The 11891-nt window shown below is 37.6% G+C and overlaps 2 long non-coding RNA genes across 2 annotated transcripts; one reads left to right on the forward strand and one right to left on the reverse strand.

Annotated features, from left to right (window-relative positions):
• Nucleotides 1-214: 214 nt before the first annotated feature.
• LOC123970497 lies at nt 215-9205 on the forward strand. Its single transcript, XR_006824989.1, has 4 exons — nt 215-261; nt 1085-1291; nt 1726-1816; nt 8831-9205. It is a non-coding gene; the product is annotated as an uncharacterized LOC123970497 (long non-coding RNA).
• LOC123970496 lies at nt 8159-10624 on the reverse strand. The gene is made up of 2 exons (XR_006824988.1): nt 10358-10624; nt 8159-9007 (listed from the first exon to the last, which is right to left on the reverse strand). It is a non-coding gene; the product is annotated as an uncharacterized LOC123970496 (long non-coding RNA).
• Between the last annotated feature and the right edge of the window lie 1267 nt (nt 10625-11891).

The raw sequence follows: 11891 nt of genomic DNA on the forward strand, positions 1-11891 counted from the left end.
GAAGCAATTTTGGAGTTAAGGCAGTTATTCTGGTATGGTTGTGTATTGCATGAGTGTATTAATAAAATGAATGCAAATTAAAACATTATTTCAACTGTGTGAAAAAATTGTTTTGTTGGTTTTAATCCAGTTTTTATTGGTATCATTAATATAGACTATAGTTTTATTGAATTCAGCTGAATTTAATGAAATGGGGCCCAATCCGCCTGAGAAGAAGAAGAAGAAGAAAAGAAAAGAGAACTCCATCACCTGGCTGCTAAGGTGAAGGGGAGGGGTGGGCTTGTAAAGATGACAACGTCAAGCTGAAAGCAGTCCAAATCAGTGATGTGACATGTAAATGTAAATACGTGCATGTGAAATTGATAGTTTGAAATAAAGCTAAAATCGCTGTTAGCAGGTTGCATTGTTAGCATAGCTTTTCATTTGTTAGCCAACAGATGTTGTGTCAAAGGTACGGAAATGTGTATGCTAGTTAATGCTTACACTACTAACTTTCTTGGCCAGTTAGAGTTACAGTTTGGGAATTAGCAAGCTTACGCTCACTGTTACTGAGGACATATAAGTGAGGTCCTGAAGGTGATGTCCTGCTAGCATGCTGAATGTAACAGGCTAATGGTGTGTGCTGTGGTAGCTAGTTACACATAGGCCTATTATGATTATTATCTTTCAGTCTATGATTATTATAGAAGATATTATTATATTTCATTGCATTCATTTACGTAAATATGATAACATTTTATGGATATAACTATAACTATATGGATATAAGGGAATTAAAAAGAACAGTGTGGTGTAGAGGAGCCATTGTTTTGCTTAAACTTGTTACAGTTTTATAGCCCACAGAGTTTACAAGGCTTTTGCAGTTATACTTATGTTGATGACTTTTATATTTAAAAATCCAACTCCAAGTATTTGGATTTGCCATTTGAAAACGTAGATGTTGAACTAACTAAACTACTTGTTGCAGAATATTTTTGGTCATTGACGACGTTGTAGAAGCTAAAGAAACAAACTGTGGGATTAACCTGGATTCAAGGGAAATTATAGACATATAGATGAGTGTAAATGGTCTGTATTTTTATAGTGCCTTTCTAGTCTTCTTACCACTCCAAGTGCTGTTGGAGGCTGTTCCGATGGAACAGCCGTTGGGGGAAGTCGGGGTTCAGTTACTTGCCCAAGGACTTCGACATGGAGCCTGGAGGAGCCGGGGATTGACTGATTTTCTGATTAGTGGGCAACCCGCTCTATCACCGGAGCCATAGCCGCTCCCAACAAATGTGCCACATGAAAGGTGTGGGTACATCAGTAGTCACTCATTATGTTTATAATTAAGTTTTCATTAATTTTTTATTACTTCGAAGTGTAGTGGGATTCTTCTCTAGGTTGCAACATAACAGATGTCACCAAAGTTTAGTAAAGTTTACTACATGAAAACATTATTTTAACATGTAAACAATTAACTAGGGGCATTATAGATAACACATTCATGCCATTTGCTTCAGATGGTCAGAGGATGGAAAAGTGGTCCCACTTAACTAAGAGTAACTGATTTCATTAAAAAAAACAACAATGAATTAGAATTTGTTGTTTGTGGACCTGGTGAATTGTTTCTGCCTTTCAATATGGTGTGTGACACTACATAGTGAGGTCACCGCAGTACCTCATGGATGTGTTGAATAGCATTAGATTTAACTGACTAAGGAGACTGACATATGTGTTAATTAGACAGGACCAAGAAGCTGTCCTCAGACCCTGGGAACAGTGGGAAGTATGGACGTATGGATGCCTGTCCCTGTGGTTAACCTTCCACCCACATGTGAGTACCAAAATGTTTCATGTTAAATGTTATTTGGTAGTTTGCTTTAGCAAGTCATGCGCCCAATTGTTTCACATTCTCTCAAGCAATGGCTTTGGCTTTCAGTAGGCCTTTTTTGCATATAAGACATTTTGGCACAAATGTAATTGATCAAATGCATTATGGCTTGAGTTCAGTTTAGCTGCCTGGTTTTCAGATTCCTGATGTTGTGCATGTTGGCTCACCCGTCCCATGTAGTCATTAAGGATGAGACGGTATGAAAAATTCATATAACAATTACAGTGACCAAAATTATCACGGTTATCATTATTATCACGGTATAAGAAGAAAAAGATTAAAATGTACTGATATACTCACTGAAACCATTTCAACAAGTTTTATATTGAAAACTACAAATACAATTGCCATTTTGTTTGCATAAAAAATAAAATAACAGCAAATACCTTTTGTAAACAAATAAAAATCATCTAAGGGTGCATTATCAAGATTTTATATTTTATATATTATATAGGTAATACAATGACCCCGTGGACAATTACATGAAAACAAATAAGTCTTTAGTGATAATAATAAGACAGTGAAAGTAACCGTAATGAGCCCAAAAACTGACATAAATACAGAGGAGTCTGTAGCGATTGCTATGATATGTGTGTTTGATAATCAAACATTTTGGGTGTCATATCACTTTAAAGCAGCTGTAATGAAAAATGTTATATTAATAATGAATCATCACTACTAGTGTGTGACAGGATGTTTTGCACTGTGAAGGTTTGGTTCACACTCACTGCTCTCATCAGCATAATTTTCAGTCACATATAATAATAATAATCATAACAACAATAACATAGTATGTCAGAGTTATAATTATAGCTTGTTACCTCTGGCCACTAGTGGCCAAATCAGTTGTTGGAGGTTTAAATAGTAAAAACTAGATTGGGCTCTATCCTACATATAGTGTTGTGGTGTGTGAATACTCACGAGCGCCGAGCCAAATCCTGCTCTGGTATATAAACCGAATCTTGTGTATTTATTTCAAATATATCTTAACAGTCTTAACTATCATCAAAGACAGAAAGGGTAACTTGAAGCAGCGGGGAAAATCTCAGTGAGGAACACACACAAGGTTTTCCCTGATAGGTATCAAGAATAGTTTAAGAGTGAGAAAGTATCTAACGCAAGAACAAAAGATTCTAACGATATTTGCTCCACCATACCTTTGCTAACATGGCCTGAGTATGGGGAAAGGTCAGAGAGGTGGCATTACACTTTTATGACGATCATTTATTTATTTTGTCAAGTAAATCCAATCAGAATGCCTGCAAGCTACCCAGATAGCAAACAGGGATAATTAGCATCACTGGGAGAGGTGGCGTCTCCTTGTACTCTGGCCTCAACTTGCTTTTATCTGTAGAAGAGGTGAGGTAGAGGAGAAGCTAAATATTGATGGAGCTGCCCATACTCGGTGAAACTCAAACACACTGTCCAGCTTTGTTAAGGGCTGTGTTTCAATGCTGGAATCTCTTCTCACATACACTAAGGATGACAAACTTCAATCATTTTTACTTATTTTTCTCTCTCTTTTGCCAGTAATTGCTTAACGTGTAATTATATTGTCACCCTCAAATATATTTTTAAAGAACAAAATATGATTGTTTATCTTGGGTCTATCTATACATGTAGTGCACACGTAGTTTGGTTCCCTTGGTCCAGTTGAAAGAAAAGAAAAGTTGAACTTCTGATTTAGGGTTGTTCTGATGCACAATTGGATCACTTAACGACGACTGAAGTGATGATCAGCGATTGGTTTTTCATGGGCCAATATTAAGGCAGTTTTAACTAACTCACTATCAGAACTAAGATGTCATAAAAACAGTCTCTACAATCTGCACCATACTGCAGTGTTTCCCAGCCATTGATTTATTTGTGACGACACGGCACGCCACAATATCAACCCTCCCCCCAACAAACACAGCGAAACGGAGCCAGGTGTTTATAGAAAAACTAAAGCATTCAAGTTAACTCTGAGAAGTTAGTCTATCTATTTTCTTAACACAACACTGTCAATGTCGGAGACGGATATGTTAACGTTAGAATGCAGCTGGGTTACGCTATACATAGCTGCTATGGTTTTCACCCTCCTTCTCCCCGCAGCACGTGCGCGGCGCCACAGTTAGACGGTAATTCTGTGGGAAACACTGTACTGTGCATTTACAGATTTCTCTGGTGGTTTCTGTTAAAGCTAGTGAGCCTGTTTCTTCCATGCTGGGATTTCACTGACGTGCTGCAACTTAACACCGCCCCCTGGCGATCAGATCGCCAATCGGTGATCTCAAGTAGCCATGATCCAAAATAGAGAAGATCGCCCAACCAAGAGTTGTAAACATAACTTCACATGAACTGACTAGACAAACTGTTCATTGAATTAATTGGATGGTCTGGATTTCTGTCAGACACACAGAGGAAAATCTAAATGAAGTTGATCATACTGCACACCTCTGCACCTTTGAGTATTAGTGGAGACTGCAACTTGACCTCCTCTTTTTAGAAATAATGATGGTGTGTTATGCCATAATAGGGGGTAATTTATGGCTGTCTAAACTTGGTTGCTACATGAGATTGCATTGAAGATTTATGCCATTTAAGGTGTTTGTTTTCTGAAATGACTGAAATGAAATATTGGTGCTATATCACCTAAAAGTCTGATTGAACCATCTACTAAGATGTCAGTCCTTTTCTGCTCCACTGTAGGCATTTTTATGTTAGCTAATTAGTTTTCAAGCTCTGACTTTTTATCCTCATTTAAATAGAGAATATCACGCTGTGCCTGCTGAGGTTTACACCAGGGACTGTTGCAGACATCTCTTGTGTGTCCCTTCTGTGATTCCCCAAAAGAGTTTGTGTGCATACTAATTAAATTGTGTTTTTACAGGATGTACTGAAAAATGACTCGGGATGTAGAATTATCTGTCCAAATAATCCAGCCCCAAGACACATGTGCAATACTGTATGTAAACTTGGAAGTTGTCAAAGTACACGGTTTCCAGGGCACGTTTTGTTAGGCAAATCAGATTTGTTTCTCAAATCAGATCATTAAGACAGACTGTTGCAAGTGATCACATCGGATTTGTGTGTCCAGTGGCAGTCTGAACAAGCCCTTAGTTTGCAATGGAATAATAATAAATATTTAGTTAATCATTATCGCTAAGAACTTTGGCTAACACTAGCGCATTTACAGTGACGTCAATTAATGTCCATAGTCCCTATATATAAAATAAGCAATTCAGACAAATAAAGCATTAAACATACATATTACCCTGTAAAATCCCTTCTGCCCATTTTTTAAGTAAGTAAGTTGATCTTACTGTATAATTTTTATTAAGTTTAAACATTATTGTTATGGGGTGGCTCTGCCCAATAATGCTCTCCAGTGCAACTGCAGAGCAGCCACTCCACACCAAACTCATTTGATGCTGATGACATATCAAGTTTCATGTTATATCTAGTTTAAGGGCCCTAACATGATCACGATCTGTCATGTGAAATAATCAGATTTCATGGAAACCTGAATGTCCTGATTGTAGTTCAGTAATAAGAACCTTACACACTGTGGTCTACTGCGCCGGGCAAAGCAACGGCACAGTCTGTTCAGATTCAGGAGTGGTTTAGCCGAACTGGCTAGCATTCAGAATTGGGCTGAGAGCACTCAAGTGTTCAACGGGGTGTGAAGAAACAAAGCATGTGTTGTGCTGCACTTGATTGATTTCCATTACAGTTGTGTTTGCAGTAAGGTTTTGGACTAGTTTTACAAATCGTTGTAACCTTTCACACTATCATCTGGTGTTACTTTGTGTACGATGACGTAGAGAAAGTCTGATGTTTCGACTAATAACAAAGGTTTGAATCAAGAGGGAGTTTGTGTGTAAATGATGTTTGGATAATGTGCAAGTACATCATTATATGTTCCTGAAATGCATCTTGGCATTACAGCTACATCGCGCAGAGGCCTGATGTGCTTTATAAACATTGCCCTTTGTTAGTGTATGTCCTGCCTTACTGAGCTGCGGTATTCTCATGGATGCTTATCATAATTGCAAATGCTTATGCATTTCTAAAGGCATGCAGTGAAGTAATATTGATTAGAGATTGTCTCCTGAGTACTAGAGGTCAATTTGAATTGCTGAAGTCTGTTTACCTCTAGTTGGATTAATACTGCTTGTGAGTGGAACAACAGATCTAAGTGGACAAACTGGGGGACTGTTTCATTGTCCCAACAATAGTTGATGGTTGTCCAAATTAGAACAACTGGTAAGTGAAAATCAGTCCTTCATTTGGGCTACTAGGGAATGTTATTGTCCTGCTTTTGTGCTTTAGTTTTCTCAAGACATTCTGTGTATACCTTGGGGTGTGCTGAATAATTAATGGCACCCAAATAACAACTGTAGTCCCAGATATAAGGACGACCTTAAAAACATTGATTTTTTTTTTTGATGTTTCATATCACTTTGAAATATAAATTTATTTACATTTGACCCTGGCAGACTGATCTTGAGCCAGCGTTTTAGTTTAAAAACATCCAGACTGTTGACAGTCTCTATCTTTAGCTTCTGTTATTTATAGCTCCATGAATCAATTTTTCTTTTAGGTCTACAGTATGAAACCTTTTAACCTTATTGTAGCTCATTATATATACATTTTTTTCTGTCTGCACATTAACTCTCTGGTTTAGTCAGTTCTCAGTAACCTCATTTTCACTAGTTTGGTAGCAAACAAGCATTTCCCTACCTGCTCACTACCAAGCATCAGATGAAGTTAGTTTTTTATCACTTTGGTTAGTAGCAAATTATCAGGGCCCTCTAAGCCCTCATATTGTAAAAAAGTTTTACTTCTTATTTTATCTTTATATAGATTCTCAAAGATCATTTACCATAAAATCAAAAGTTTGTTAGTCTAAAATTTCCTCCCCAACACCACTAAAATTTGTAAAAATCAAACACAGAAAATTAAAACAAATACTGCTGTGCCTATTATGATCTTACCTACGTTAGTTACTACGTAACTATATATAACTATAATACGTAACACGTAATATAAAATATGTTTCAAAACATCGCCCCTCTGTTTTTTTTACAAATCGCACCTTATAGCCTCATAAACCGATAACATGGACCAAAAGAGGATCCATATGACGATATGTAAGTACAGCGCGGTTGGCTCAGCCTGAGAGAGAGAGCGAGTGAGGGGAGAGGGAAAGAGGTGTGTGAGTAGCCATTTCCTGTGAGCTAACTAATAATAACGTTTTTAATTTAAAATTAAATTTACAAAGGCAAGTTTTCAATTCAGGCTTTTTAGTTTGTGAAAAATTCCACAAAAAAAAAAAAAATTGTTGTAGTTATTACACTACTACACCACCATTACGTTTTTTTCTGTTGCGCACCCCATAAAGGCAGCTCACGCAGGACTTCAATGGGATTAAAATATTACTCTATGTCTGCTGGATGATTAAAGACACAAACAATTGTTTGCTTTTAAATCAACCATAATGATTTTTTTTAGATAGAAAAAAAATCTGCTTTATTGAAAGTCATAGTAGAGAGAGACAGGGAAGGTTGCTGGGTATCAAAGTATTTAGAAATGGTATGATTTTTAATTCTGTCAAAAATGAGCACCGGTTACAATTTTCTAGGCGATCTGACCTGCCTCCGTGTTCATAACAAAACACTGACTATTAAATAACTTAACCATTTACTTCCAAACTGCACAAGGTTACAGGACCTTCTCTCTCAATATAAAAAAGTGCTCCAGGTTTGGCTACTGGAGAGAGCATTTTTGCACAAGTAAAATAAATTTCAGTGTAACGCGGCTCAGTGCTGTATATTTTATCCAATTCCGTTTTCACAGAAGCAGGTGAGCCACATGGTGCAGGCTTCTTGTTAGTGACATCGCCTATCGAAACCAAATGACATGTGATTGTTTTACCCAGTCCGTGCTTTAAAATATCCTTTGTGTCTTCTTCTTCTAACCTAATACCAGATAATGTCTCCCTCTATGTCTTTATCTGCAAAATGCTAAAATGATTCAAATATAGGCTACTGTGGTAACTGTTAATATACCTGGGTGGTCCGCACAAGTAAAGTCTATGTGTGGGGAAACACAACTTATTTTGGCTTTACAGGTATTAGAAATTAGAAATGAGCCACCGTTGAACGTTTACATTTTTCAAAGTAATAAAAAAAAGGTATAATGAAAGTTGTCTAACTAAACTAATGCAAATTTCATTTAATTATAGATCCTTAAAAATACTACAATATAAATATGTTTTAAAAGAAGCAAGCAGTCACAGTGAGAAAAAATACTTTTTTTAATGCATCGGTCATGTGATATAAATGAGCTACACTCTATAATCTATACTCTCCTTGTAAAATAGAAAATTATGTCAAAGGAAAAAACCCTTTAATAAAATGTTATCTTTTCCCAATAATTAGTAGGGTTTTGCATTTGTACTACAGTGCAGATGCTGCCGAGTTCTTTGGCTTTTTCCTGTGCTGCCACCAAAAACACAGATGTGCACAACAATGGCTCAAAAAGGGAATGCAGAAACTTCATCATTAGCTGGCTTGAGCACTGTTTTGTAATATCAGTCAAACCAAACACTTACCCGATGTTGTACATGTTTGGTTTAAAGCTTAGAAATGTAAATTATTAAGAGATTAAAGGCGGAATCGGAATCACTTTTAATGGCCAGGTACGTGTACACATACGTGGAATTTGACTCTGGTCTTACAAAGCTCACAGTGTACATAAACATAGCAGAAACAAACAGGACAACAGGCTAAACAAGAACACACAAACTACAGTGCACAGTACACATACAACAAAACAACACCATTTGTAGACAGCGAGACATTAGTGTAATGAGGCAGAGGGCAAAGAATGCTGGAATAAATAAATCTAAGAGTATCTGAAGTCAATCGCAAAACAAGCCAGAAGTGATTATAACTGTAGTTTCTGTGACAGGTTAGGAGGAGGCTACAGGGAGAGGTCTGTTGCTTTGCCTGGCTCTAAGTGGAGGTGACAGCATTCAAACATGGTGACCTTGCGTAGGGGACCCGTGACGGGCCTCCCTGTGACTGAAGGAACATTTCTGGAGGCACCCTGCAAGGCTTTTTGGTTTGGGAGAGACATCAAGGGAACCTGCATGGTGGCAATAAGAGAGGTGTTTTTATTTTTATTTTTTTCACGATGCCAACAGCATCACTTCAACAAACTCCCTTTGATAGACATAGGTGAAAACTGGCTTGTAAAGGAAGTGAATATTGATATGATGAAAAATATTTCATCCTGAAAGTGTACAGTGTATTGATTTTGGAAAGTTGTACTGCATAAAAGTAACATAAGGTGTATTAAAAGAAATATGAAAGCGTGCAGATGAGGAGGTACACTCAGTTGAGTGCTTTTATTCATCCTTGGATCAGTGATTATTCTTAACATTATACTCAGTCGATACTTCAAAAATGACTTCAAATTTATAAAATGCTAAATATATACAAGTTGGGAAAAGCATGTAGAGGACTGTCAAGGTTTTTAAATGTTTATTTAGCAAAAGTAATAGATGAGAGATGTCAGTTTCACAGTTTATAAGCCCCCTATGTCCCTAGAGGGCTGCTGTAGCCTCTGGCCATTCTCCCCTTACCTAAGGCATCACCTGGAAAAAAAAACTGATGCTTCTAGTCATTCTGCATCCCTGCATCTGTCTGAAAATAATTGGTCAGGAACCTTCTCTCCAAAAAGGGGCCATGAAAGAGTAATAGCTTGCAGCAAAAACACACATGTCTGACAGATCCCATTTGAAACTGAAAATGTATAGACCTACACTCTGTGAACTACAAACCTCATACCTAGTTAAAACAAAGTTTACTTCAACACAAGTGAGGAGAAAAATGCTGGGTCAGTATAGTTAAACATACTAAGCGTTGCAACGTGGCTTCGTAATAGACAATGTAGGGCAACAGATGGTCTCGAAGAGTCTGCAATATGCATTTTACTACAGATGTTTTGAGTAAATCTCTCTTATTTAGATTTTCAAAAATCAGACACACACACTAAATAAGTAGCCCTTCATTCCAAAGTAAAAGGAGAAGTACCTTTATATGAATGTTAAAATGAAACAGCCTTAAGTTACAGTGTTTAATGATGGAATATGTTGAATTATTTAAAGTAATATAGCCTTCGCTTTTTGTATGTTGTTTCTGGCTGTTGTATCAGTTGACTCTTCGCTAAGCCATGCCCTGAACACGCAGCTGGCCAATCACAGTGCAGTATACTTTCATGGCTGCGCTCCATTGACTCTTGTAGAGAGGTTGTAAAGAGAAGTACGATTTATTCCCTTTCCAAAAATTAAAACAAATCCAGAAAAATGGAGGCTGTGGATTGCTCCTCATGTAATGTTAGTTAGCTAACGCTAGCTAAATTACTGCTGAATGTAACGTAATAAAGCACTACTCTTCTGCTTTTTAATGATTGTAATGGTGAATAGAGACCTACCCAGCTTTGCAGGAAAAGTGTTAATCCCTCATATTGTTGTCCTCTTTCTCAATAGTCAGGTCATGCGGTGGTTCACTTTTACTCTGTGATCGGTAGGCTTTAGTTTCTGTCTTTATTTTTTTCACGTCAGTTTGACAGCCTGAATACATCCTTCAAATCTATAACGCAACTGCAGAACTGTCTGCTCCTTTCTGAGATCGCTTTTCCAGAAATTAGGCAATATTTCTCCAGGGAGAGCAGTTACAGACAGTGGTAGCACCATGCAAAAAGTCCGACAGCTCTGACAGTTTGTTGGACTTAGCAACAGTAACTAAGGGGGGCGTGGCTTAGCAAAGGGTAAATTGAGCTGCTGTAGCACTGTTCTTCATTTTTGCTGTGTGACTTGACCTTTGATACCTCATGACCTTATCATGCAGTGAATGTTTAAAACCTTACTCCTGGGGTGGTGATGGTGCAGTGGATAAGCATAATGCCTATGGTGTGGGAAACCGGGGTTCAGTTCCCACTGCAACATCCACCAATGTGTCCCTCAGCAAGACATTTAAGCCCTAGTTGCTCCAGAGGTGTGCGGCCTCTGACAGACTTCAATTTCCATTTCAATTATTGGTTTAGAAAAGCCTCACTAAATGGAACTACTCAGATAATGGTACTTTATTACAGTATTATAGAAACTGTGCTATATTGCTTCATGTTTCTGCCTATAACATATATAGAGGGTTATTTTTATGGGGGTGGGGCTGGTTAAAACCATGGCACAAATTGTTTCTTTTCTGACATGGCAATTTCTCTTTCTTTACACCGCTGTATTATCCATCATTCCTGTGAACAACAACAATAGATATTGGATATTCAGTCACATCCTCATATGCATGAGAACATATGCACAAAAGGAAGATTGTTTTCTTCCACATTTCAGATGAAAATATATAAAAAATAGATATTTATTTACTTACAATCCAGTGTTGGAGGGAACATGAAATGCATTCAGTGGATTGGGCCTGACTCTTCACTGTGTAGCCAACCTCTAATATTGTGGCATATCTACATTTGCCATTCTTTTTGGCCATGTCTAATCCGGCAGAAGAAAGGCTCCTGTGCTCAAGCACTGGAGGGAAAACAATACCATTGGGCTTTGCTCTACCTGTAAGCTCACAGATGAGATAGAAACAGAGAAAAATTAAGGGGGAAAAATCATTATTCTCTGAATGAGATGTCTTGGGTTTGATCAGAGTGTGAATCAAAGCCCATCTCTTAGACTACTTAAACATTCACTTTTAAAATTCCAACCTGATTGTACTTTTATGGAAATGTCTTGCCATCAGTGGCTGCATTCTCTCCTGTCTCCAGGTCCTCTTGTATCCCTGTAGATATCTGACTCTGCCCTTCATTAGAATTCTCTTGGTAAGAAAGCAGGAGAAATGAGCAGAAGATGTAAATTCAGTCGAAAAGAAAAGGTTTAGATCTTTTCCTTTTTTGTCCAGGGAATAGACAAAAAAGAAGAATCATGGATATTCCACATCATCGAGTCAAACCT

This window comes from Micropterus dolomieu, linkage group LG04, assembly GCF_021292245.1.
Source record: "Micropterus dolomieu isolate WLL.071019.BEF.003 ecotype Adirondacks linkage group LG04, ASM2129224v1, whole genome shotgun sequence".
In the NCBI taxonomy this organism is placed as follows: Eukaryota; Metazoa; Chordata; class Actinopteri; order Centrarchiformes; family Centrarchidae; genus Micropterus; species Micropterus dolomieu.